Genomic DNA, 11,642 nt, shown 5'->3' with positions numbered 1-11,642 from the left:
TTTTGCTACACTTGTTATGAAAGCCTGTTCCAAGATACATATAGCTAGTATCCTTTAAAGCAGCTCTAAGGAAAACCCTTCCTATTTTCTTCTAAATTCCACACAACCCTATGATTTTATTCTCATACAGCAGACATTTTTTGTATTAGTATAATGGTTTTAAACACAATAATAAATGCTACCAAAGTTATTTAATAACTTCAAATTTATTACTTTTTTGAGGAAAATATTTGAGATAATATTATGAAGTGTTTAGGAAACAGAACAAGGTTAACACTAAAAATTTGCACTTTGTAAGTTCAATGTTCAACTGGAATGTTCTGTTTATGAAAGAAAAATCATGGAGTTTAATAGGTAAGCAAATACTTTCCTGGCAGATAAGTGTCAGATCATACAAAAGGCTTCTTTCATTAACTGCTCTTTCATATTATCAAAACTAAATAGTAACATTCCCTGGGTATAATTTTGGTGCTATTCTTAAATTGATAAGCCACCTAGATACTTTTATTTTTTTCTATTTTATTACTGTTTTTATTGTTTTAGTTTTCATAGTATTTAATAACATGGGATGTTGAATTCAATTGGTTAAATTCCACAAAATATGTCTATGTTTTTGTTGTTTAAGAATACAGCATAACATGTATGAGTCAATCACTCATTTTTAAATTTTTATAATCTATATGATTTTCATTTCACTATTATGTATCAGATAAATATTAGCCCAACAAACAATAAGTATTTACCAAATGTCTTTCTAATAATATTTCTGTGTTTCTCAAACTATTCCCACATTTGAAATCACTTCTATTTTTTATCCACATCCCCTCATTTTATGTGCATCCTTTCCTGAGTGCATCCTTGCAAAGACAATTTTCTATTACAGACTGGCTTTAGAGGAACTGGGAAAGATAAGTGCCTTACTTTCTTGTACTTCTCCACTGCTTTCAACATAAAACCAATGCCTTTGTATCTACAAATTTTATTTCTCCTAATCGTGTAAATGTGGCATAAACTTTTTTATACAATGCCCATTATGTTGTTATTCCAATAATCCAGAACACAAACCAACACTTAAAAACAACATCAATCCTCTTTCTTTATTCTGTATAAATTTAATCTCCAAAATCCACCTTTCATCTCAAAATCAAATGAAGACACTTTGATTCTCCTTAGTTGCAACACTTATTTTCTCCATCAAATACAAACTGATTGTCCCTTTTTCAGAGAAACATATATATTCTCTTTATACTAGTTCTATTCATATGGACCATGTTGTCGTGCACTGCTCCCAGGTCTGTGCTACTGATGTTTACTTTTCCAAGAAAAATGTGTTTTTACTTTTAAATAATATTGAAATTACTTTCATGTAATTTAACCTCCTGTGAGTAGTCTCTTCCATTACATTTCTGCACATGCTGAATGTTCTTCCCACATCAAAACTTCTAAATGGTTTTACAAATATTGTCAGTATTATAAGTAAAGCAATATTTATATAAAGACATGATACTCCTTTGTTTGAGATAAACCAAGCATTTTACATAAAATGGTTTTGTTCATTCTTCTCCCAGATTTTACATAGCTACTCCTTTCTTTACATTTTATAAGAGGAAACTGAGGCTGAAAATTTTAATTGCTTCGGTTCAAAGAGCTAACAAGTGGCTATATGTGTTCTAATTTTTCCAATGTAGTTCATCTAACCCGTACTTTTCTTTTTGTTTTAGTCAAGCATTTTACTTGCACCTAAGGTATATTTATTTTTTATACTGTACATATACAAGGAAAAGAGCTCAAACAATTTGAAAGTGAAGAAACTTATGGTGTCATATCAGTATGTTAGTCATCAGCGAAAAGATGGGAAAGTATTATTTAAACAATTAACCATATCAGCAGAAATGAATAGTAAGCAGAATAAATGCAGTGGGATTTGTAAATTCAAAACTACATTGATCAGAAATGTAACCGGACAACTATAAGAGCACAGCACTTCATCAAATGAGCACCAACCATCATGTCAGGTGGATAACAAGTGTCAACTGAACCTAACACGAAAAATGCAGTAGAAAAGCCCTGATTTTGAATTAAAGAATGCCTATACATAGGTTACTTTTCTGAAGAAATCTATTTTATTTGCAAGACACTAAATCTACAAGAGAATGATGGTTAAATCATTGCAGTGCTTGGTAATGTTCCAGAAAATAATATGGTAAAAATCATGTGTGTATCACTATTGAAAGGTACTCAATCATGTGAACACATTCTAATATAAAATTCTAAAAATATCATCAAAACAATCAGAGATGTCTTAAAATCAATTTTTGGATAGAAGACCATAAACTGTATGTTGACAAACTAGACAAAAATGTAATATCCCCCCTACATGCTTGAATTTCTCAATTACTGAGTTACATAAGATTAATTCAACATATATGAAAAAAATTAGAACTGTATTCATTTCATTTTCTTATTTTTTTGGTCATGGGGAGATGGATTGATTTCTTAGAAGGCAGTGGGATTAAGAAGTAAAGGCATATTATATTGGATGATACTTGTTTAATACAAGACAATAATTATTATAAATTATCTAAAATCTCTTACTGGGGAAATTAAAGAGAATATCTGCATTTAATAAACTAATGAAGTGATTAGTCTATACAACTACAAGCAAGGAACTAAGGCATAATTGAGGAATAAAATTATCAGTTTTTGTGTAATAAAGTAAAAGTGTGAGCTAATTCTTGCACTGAATCACTTGAGAGCCATTTAAACCCTAATTAAAAAGAAAATGGAAAAAAGAAAGAGAAAAAGTGAGGAGAAAAATGATGAGGATGTGTGCAAATGCATAAGAACCAATGAAAAGAAACATTGGGTCAAATAAAACACAAACAAGTATGAACGGGACAAAAATATCATACTTCTAAAACATCAGCTACATTGAAGAGTGCAAAACTGTAAAATAAATGTATTTCCTTAGTGAACTGCAAAATATAATGAAAGTATTTAGAATGGGTTTTAAGTTAATGAATTTTAAAAATTCTAAAAAAGACTCCAAGTTTGCCAAATATTTGTGACAAAATCATATAACCATTTCTTTTCCTTTTATAGGGTACAACAAAGAACACATCACATTTAAATATCCAAGGAAAAGTTTTTCAGTAGAATTTATTTAGGTGTAGATCTTGAGGATCAGTTTTGATCAATTTTAGATCAGTTATCTATGCAAACTGGTTACTTTTCTCATTTTAATCCAGTTTAAAAATTAATCAAAGAGCTCTTGATCCCTACTTCACTGGGTTAATAAAGGTTTTATTCTTATTAGTCTTGTACATGCTAACATTCTGCACAGTGTCTATAAAAAGAAATCCACTCAATAAGGGTGATTTTCTAGGAATCAGGGCTAGCTTTTTCTGTTTGCAATATAAACACAGTGTTTGTTAACAGAAATTGGCATAGTTATTGGAAACAGTAAATTTTACAAGCAAGAAATTTGTCTATGGTGTGAGTGTTCTTATAGGGGACTTTGAAGATGACATGAAAAAGTAAAATATAGAGCAAAAGTTTACCTTGCTATCATATATTGCCATTAGCGAATGTGGGAAATAGCTGGGTCAGACTAATTAGACAAAGAACAATATAATATATTTAGCCAAGAACATAAATGGTATTTTGATGTTCTTTTAGAATATCACTTTCCAGTTCATTCTATACATTCTATTCTATATGTTTTCTATTCTTTCTTGTCTTCACAAGGCATTATTTTTGAAAGATTTATTTATTTGTAATCATGTTTTACAATACTGAGTTTTGAGATCACATGCAGTATTTTCTGTATAGTAGCTGTAATGATAGCATTAATAATAATAAAAGCAACCACATTCCTAAGTTGAAAGCAGCCTACTTACTAACTTCTAATAATTACCTTGGCTAATTCTATGAAGGATCATTTCCTCAGTAGGAAAAAAATATTTCAAAGAGGATTAATAACTAACTTTTGCATGTGTATCTATCTACTGATGCCCACTGAAACCCCAACTAAATTGTAAATGCCATAACAGGAGGGGCTTAGTCTTGCTAGATAGGAAACTATTTCTTCATTTTTTATAATAGTTTTGAGTTCCAAATTTATGATTTCTAAGAAGAAATAAATGAAGAATGAATAATAACTTGAAGTATTTTAAAAAATTAATGATCTTATGCAACTCTCTTGTAGATATTTATTATATCAATTATTTTTATTTTTTATGTGCATAGAATTAAAATGTGTTATACTTATTTTTCATGTTTTTCATCTCCTTGTCATTTTCTATATGTACATTTACCTACATTTATCACAAATTATTTTTTTTCAACCAGGAAGTGAAGCCAGGAACAATTAAACCCAGATCTTCTTTTCATTTTTATTTTGAAGCAAGTTCTTGCTGAGTTACTTAGGACCTCACTAAATTGCTGAGTATTGTTTTGAACTTGTGACCCTCCTGCCTGTCACCTAAGCCACTATGGTTATGTGTGTGCACAACATATCCCACTAATTTTTTAAAGCCTGAAATTTGGATCAATGAATAAAGAAAATAGTGTATATGTGCACATGGCATAGTATTTGTCCATTAAAAAGAATTTGCAACTTAGGTAGAAAACTATTATTAACTTTCTTATAAAAATTAACTGATTGGAGGCAGAGACAGAATTCAAAATTCAAAGCCAGCTTCAGCAACATAGCAAGGCCCTAAGCAATTTAGTGAGATCCTGTTTCAAAATAAAAACTAAGGAGATGGGGATTTGGCTCATTTGTTAAACACAACTAAGTTTAATTCATGGTAAGAAAATAAATTAACTGACTCTGTGAAAAAACAGTTTTACTCCTAGATATAGAGCATGGAAAAATAAATTAAAATACACCAAAAGAGAAAATACTTGACAAAACTGTAAGAGTGCACATCAGCCAAACACTCAAAATAATACAAAAGTCTATTAATTGGAGATTGAATAAGAAGTCATAGTATGTTCATATGGTAGACTATTTTTCAGCAATATGAAGGAGTGAATTATTGATAGATGCAAAAGCATGGATGGATTTCAAAAACTTAAAATTTATTGAAATTATTCAGCATGAATCCCTCTTTCTGGGTGCACCTTTCTTTAGGATACAGACTTCCCTCATGCCTGTACCCTTCTTGCCATCTTCTGTGTCTCCATGGCAAGTTGCCTCTTCTCAAAGCCACATCTGCCATCTCTACCACACCATTGTTCCTCTATCATCCAGGGGCTGGCTCAGGATCCCACCAAAACTTCTCTTCTAAGGTCTGTGAGGATATCTTTGTCATGAAATATAAAGGTCATGTTTTCACTTCTTTACTTTTTGACATTTTTCTGTTGAAGAGAGCTCAAAGTTCTTTCTTTGCTTTGTTCTGCTCTATCTTCAACACCCACATGTCTAATGATCCCTTCTGTATGTGGAAGTTCAAAAGACACATAAAGCTTAATGGATTCAAACTTGAAGTAGGGTCTTCTGCACACTTTTATTTTATTCTCTCCACCTGTGATATTTCTGTAAAGAAATGAAATGCCTTCTTCTAAGTTGGAAAACAGGATGCACCCTCAACAATATCCTTTCTTAGTTATGGGTTCTTATGTTAGCCAGATATCCATTGCTCTGGCAAATTACCTGAAAAATCAACTAAAAAGAGGGAAGATTTAATTTGACTTATGATTTGGCCCCATTACTCTTGGCTACTAAAAGGCAGAACATCATGGTGGGGAGTATGTTGTGATGCAAATCTGATCACTTCATTGTTGAAAGGAAGGCAAGGGAGAGGGGAGACATAAATCTGGGGAGGGTGGTCAGGCTAAAGCTATAGTCCTCAAGGACAGACTTCCAAGGACCTTTGCCTTCTGGTCCTATATCTTACAGTTTCAAGTTCTCCCAAAATTTTATTCTGCTATGCATCCATCAATGGATTAATCCATTGGTGAGATTACAGCCCTCATAATCCAACCATTTCCTGAAAACCTTGTCTCTGAACATTGTTGTACCAGGGAGCTTTGGGAGGTTTTGTGGGACATTGCTGATTAAAATCACACACACCCTACCTCCTAAACAGCTCCTTAAGCTGCTGCTTCTTTGCTATCCAAGCTGCCACTGTAATTTCTTAATTAAATTGCAGCAATCATCTCCTAGTAGCACTTTTGGTTTCCACTCATGTCTAGCCAGAACCCAGTGCACTGTCTGAATGATGCTTCTAAAGATGTTTTTCATTGGGTAATCCCCAGTTTAAAAACGTTCATGGTACTCTTTTTTTATGTTAAAATTCAAACTCTGCTTTACATGTGGCATCCTCTTCACCAGAAACACCCTTTTTTCCAGCTGTTGATTAACTCTTATTTACACTACAGGTCTCACTTTAGACATTACTTTCCTGGAACATTTTTTCTGGTTGCTCAATGCTGATAATTCCTCCTCATATGTTCCAGGAAGTATTATTGCTTATCATATAATTACTGTAATTATTTCTCTGTTGCCTGGCACCAGGGCTGGAAAAAGTGTCTGACAAACATTCCCTGAAATTTTAGAATGAAAGCAGTTTCTTTCCATCATTTGTGAGTTGCTATGAAATCACCTGGAGGATCTACTAAACCATAGCCTGCTGGCTATACACCTAGAGTTTCTGTTCAGCAGTTTGGGTTTGTGCTTATGGTAAGTCTGGAATTAGATATTGGCAGGGATCTGAGAGTGAAACACTGAAGTATCCAGAGGGGAGAGTTCTCATCAGAAGAGTTTCAAAGGTCCAGGTGTAAGTAACACCCCCCCAATGGAAAATGGTGATGTCTATTTGCACATGAAAGATGCACAATATTCCCTTGTGGACACGTTCATATTTTATCTTGCCTTCTAATGGTACTGGGGATTATTTTTCTCAGGGAACCTACTGAGAATCCATTAGGGACATTTTTTAATAAGTTAGGTAACAAGTGACTTATTAGACTCATCACCACCCGATTTATTAAAAAAACTTCACTAGTTTAATATAAAATATATATACACATTTGAAATTTTCTAAGAACAGGAAAACATGATTCCATGCCCTTTGAGGTAGAGGCAGAAAAAAACAAGGATAGGTAGAATGGAAACCAACCAAGAAATTTCAAATATAAATCTGAGAAACTGTTATGAGCACCCTCACCTTTATTCCCCAAGATTATTCTCCTCCAGAAATAAATTGTTTAAAAGAACTTAAAACTTAGAGTATTATGAGTCAAATTAATGTTCATATATATTGCTAGCTTTCATAATGTTTCCTTTAGACGAAATAAAGTGAAGGGAAAAATATCATTGGAGGCTCATCAGTATATTCTACATGTTATGTGTAGACTGAATGACACCAACATAGAGACGACAAGAGGATCAGGCAAGTGTAATGAGCCCCATGCTCCATGATTTAGTGTTTAGCTCAACAGATAGATATCCCCTTGCCCCCACCCCTTGCCACTTCTCATGTTCACTATCTACAAAATTTCTTTCAAAAAGATGAGCCCATTACTCCTAAGCTGAGTCTCAGTCTCAAGTACCTGCACCCCTTCTCCTCTTGAGCACATATTTGGCTCTTATTACATTTCTATGTAATCTTCTTGTTTTCCCAAATAAATATTTGTGCTTCTTCTGATATGCCCTGAAATTTCTTTCTATTTAGTAAGTCAAGGTCAAGGGTCAAGTTGAGATTGCCATTTCCCTTCTGGGTAAATTTCTTGGATACTATTCAGTGATACTATGAAGGAAGCCCATTGTGACTTTCCTTTTCAGTTTTGAAGGGCTCAATTTCTTTGTCCCTTTTGCAAACATTTATTTCACTTTTTATTTTTTGAGAGTTGCCTTCTCATCTTCTTTGCTTATTTCTATAGAAGTCATTCATCTATTTTTCTTATTGAAGGAAAGTTAATTATATAAATATTAATATTTTCCATGTCTTTCCCTATAGTTTCATAAAGATGATTTTGCTTTTTAGTCCATTAAGTCCTATGTATTCAATTCTGTGATCATACTAATCACATAATCTCTCAAAGTTACCACAATTGGTATGCTTGTTGAACAAATTTAAGTTTTTATAGGTGTTCCACATGTGGAATGATGGAACAGAATGGATCAATTTACAAATAGGTGTTTCTATTAATGTTTTAGAATGCTGCATGTTTTCAATTAAAAATAAATTAATAAATCTATTATTTAGAAAAATTTTCTTTTTATCTCATGAGTCATATGAGGAATAAAGACAGAGAGGAAGAAATGACACAGGAGAATGATGTTTATCATGCTTACAAAAAATTTCTAACAGTCATGAAGGGATTATTTAGTGGCTGTCAAATTTTAATTTCCATAGGAATCACTTGGAGATCTTGTTAAAGTGCATACTCAATTCAGTAAGTCCAGTTCAAGCCTGAGAATGTGCATTCACTTCTGTGTTCAGGTGAGTTGGATTGTTCATGGACTACAACAGGAATACCTGGGCTCTATATTGTAACATGTGGGACAATATCAGTGAGTTCACTGACCATTCTAATTCCACATTATCATTTATTTGCAAACCCTCTCATCTCTAATTAAGTTTATTTTTCTCAAATTCTTATTCTGGAAAGTAGGAGATGATAAGAGCTCATTTTTAAAAGAACAATGCAACAGTGTTCATGGAGTAACAGTCCTCTACCTCATGGTCTTTTAGAATATTTTCTTCCAATTTTTTGATACTGAGGATGGAACTGATGGGCAATCAACCCCTGAGCTACATCTCCAGGCCCTTTTATTGTAATTTTGAGATAGTATCTAAGTTTGTTTCATAGGGACTCATTTAATTGCTGGGGCTGGTCTTGAAGTTGCTGTCCTCAAGTCTCAGTCATTTAAGTCTCTGGGATTATAGGCAGGCACCTCTCTGCCTGGCTTATTACCCAGAATTTTTAAACGTAAATGTACAAGTTTGGAATGTTCACTTTTTTGTTTTGTTTTGTTTTTTATATTTGAGATTTTATTGGCTGTATTGAGAATCAGTACACAGACATTTCACTTTGTACACAATTCTTAACACATGTACCGAAAATCTAAAAAGCCTTATACTATCATTATTTTTCAGTTATTCCAGTGACTTTCCAGCTTTGAATTTGGAGGCAATTTTTTTAATAGAGTACCAAGCACCAGTATCTTTGAATGCTGCTATTATTTAGGTCCCACTAATTCAAAACTGTCACACACACTGCCTACTCAAACTTTCAATCTTTCACAGCACATTAAAAATATTAGGAAAATGAAGACTTCTACAATGAAAAATGTTACAGAGTACACACGATTCTGAAAGCAATGATCCAGGAGTTGTCTTCTTCAGGAAAAAATTCTACTAAAAAACACATGAATAGAAGTAATTTAAAATATTCAAGACATTAAATGCAAGACTGTGACTACAAACTGCCATTTAATATGCTTTGTATTGTAGAATATAAAACTAACCCCCCACCTATGGAATGTTAAGCTGACTCCCAAGACAATCCAAGCCTCCCATAATTCAATATCCCCCTATTTTCTGGCTGTACCCAAAAATAAACAACCAGTAAATGATTTCACTTCTAAAAAAAATCATTCACACTTAAAAAATGGGATGAGGTGGGATTCCCTCCTTTTTAAAAATGTTTCTAGAGCTACTAAAAAACTTACATTTACAAAATAGTTGATAAAAGTATTCCTCTGGATTGTACAAGAAGGGAAACAGGACCACTGATAGGACATGGTGTGTGATTAATCAGACATGGCTTCTTTCTCTTCTGCTTCATCAGAGGCGGGACTCTCCTCATTTTAGTTTCTCCATTTTCAGCAGGTAAATCTTCTTTTGTTTCTTGGTTAGTCACTTCAGACTGTTTTCCTTTGCTCCCTTTTCCCTTTTGTTTGAATTTTTTGTCAGAAGATTTATCCTTGCCTACCACCTTCCTGAGCTTGGCGTCCGCCTTGTCCAGAGCAGGCTTAGCTGACAGGCGAGCCGACCTGTGCTTGGGCTCCTCCCTCACCCCACCTTTGGCTGAGCTGACCTTCCTCTTGGGCATCCTGGTGGGGTGCGTGCGGGCGCTGCGGGCTGCAGTGCTCGGGAACCTTCCGAAGCTGCGCTGCCTGGCCACCGCACTGCTCCCACCACCCAGTCTGCTGCGACCCGCCTGTTTTGTTTTTTTTATTTTTATTTTTACAAACTGAATTTTGATTCATTGTACACAAGTGGGGTAAAGCTTTTCATTTCTATGGTAGTACACAATGTAGATTCACACAATTCATGTAATCATATATGTACACAGGGTAATGATGTCTGTTTCACTTCACTCTCTCTCTTTCACCCACCCACTACCATCTCATTTCCCTCTACACAATCTAAAGTTTCTCCATTCTCCTTCTAACCCCCCAAAACCACCTGTTATGTATCATCATCCACATATCAGAGAAAATATTCAGCCTTTATTTGAGGGGGATTGGTTTATTTTACTTAGCATATTATTCTCCAATTCCATCCTTTTAACTGCAAATGCCATAATTTTATTCTCCCTTATAACTAAGTCACCACAATTTGTTTATTCATTAGTCTATTGAAGGACATCTGGGTTGGTTCCACAATCTTACTATTGTGAACAGAGAAGCTATAAACTTTGCTCTGGCTGTGCCACTGTAGTATGCTGATCTTACTTCTTTTGGACATAAACTGAGGAGTGGAATATCTGGGTCAAAATGTGAGCCCATTCCAAGTATTTTGAGGAATCTTCATACTGCTTTCCAGAGCGACTGTACCGATTTGCAACTCCACAAGCAATGCATGAGTGTGCCTTTTTTCCCTACATCCACACCAACACACACTGCTTGTGTTCTTGAAAATAGCCATTCTAATTGGAGTGAGATAAAATCTTCACATTTCTCTAATTACTAGAGATGAAGAACACTTTTTCATATATTTGTTAATCACCTATTTTTCTTCTTCTGTAAAGTGTCTGTCCAGTTACTTAGCCCAATTATTGATTGAATTCTTTGTGTTTTTGTTTTAAATTTTTTTTAAGTTCTTCATAAATTTTGGCGATTAGTGCTCTATCTGAAGTGCCTGTGGAAAAGATTATCTCCCAATCCATAGGGTCTCTTTTCACATTCTTGTTTTTCCTGAGAAAGAGTTTTATAGTTTGAATCCATCCCATTTATTGATTCTTGCTTTTATTTCTTGCTGTCTGGAAGTCTTGTAGGAAGTCTGGTCCTAAGCCAACATGATGGATATTTGAGTCTACTTTTTCTTCTATTTGATGCATGGTCCTGAGGGCTGGTCACTATTTGGTCAGGAGTCCCGAAGGCCAGAATATTCATTTTTTTAAAAACAGAATTGAATATCTAGAATGAGTAAAATCACAATAAGTACAAAATTTTTAAAGCTAGAGAATGCCCTACATATCACCAAAATCAATAAAATGCAGTTTTAATAAATGCCAGAAAGACCCAATAAATACTTTTACTTATAATCTTTAAAGATATAAATTACATTTTACATAAAATGTTCACTTTTTGAAACAATATTCAGCAGAATAAAATTAAGATAAAAGATTTGTGTTTTGGGTAGAAAAAGTCCAGCCCTTACTAGCTCCTCTTCCCAGCATTA

General features: G+C 33.8%; 1 pseudogene; it reads right to left on the bottom strand.

Annotated features, from left to right (window-relative positions):
- Positions 1-9,766: 9,766 nt before the first annotated feature.
- LOC124974955 (non-histone chromosomal protein HMG-14-like) lies at positions 9,767-10,068 on the bottom strand (annotated as a pseudogene).
- Positions 10,069-11,642: the final 1,574 nt, after the last annotated feature.

Source organism: Sciurus carolinensis, unplaced genomic scaffold (assembly GCF_902686445.1).
Source record: "Sciurus carolinensis unplaced genomic scaffold, mSciCar1.2, whole genome shotgun sequence".
Lineage (NCBI taxonomy): Eukaryota > Metazoa > Chordata > Mammalia > Rodentia > Sciuridae > Sciurus > Sciurus carolinensis.
Note: the sequence above shows the minus strand (reverse complement) of the source record. Positions and strands in the feature narration are given on the sequence as shown.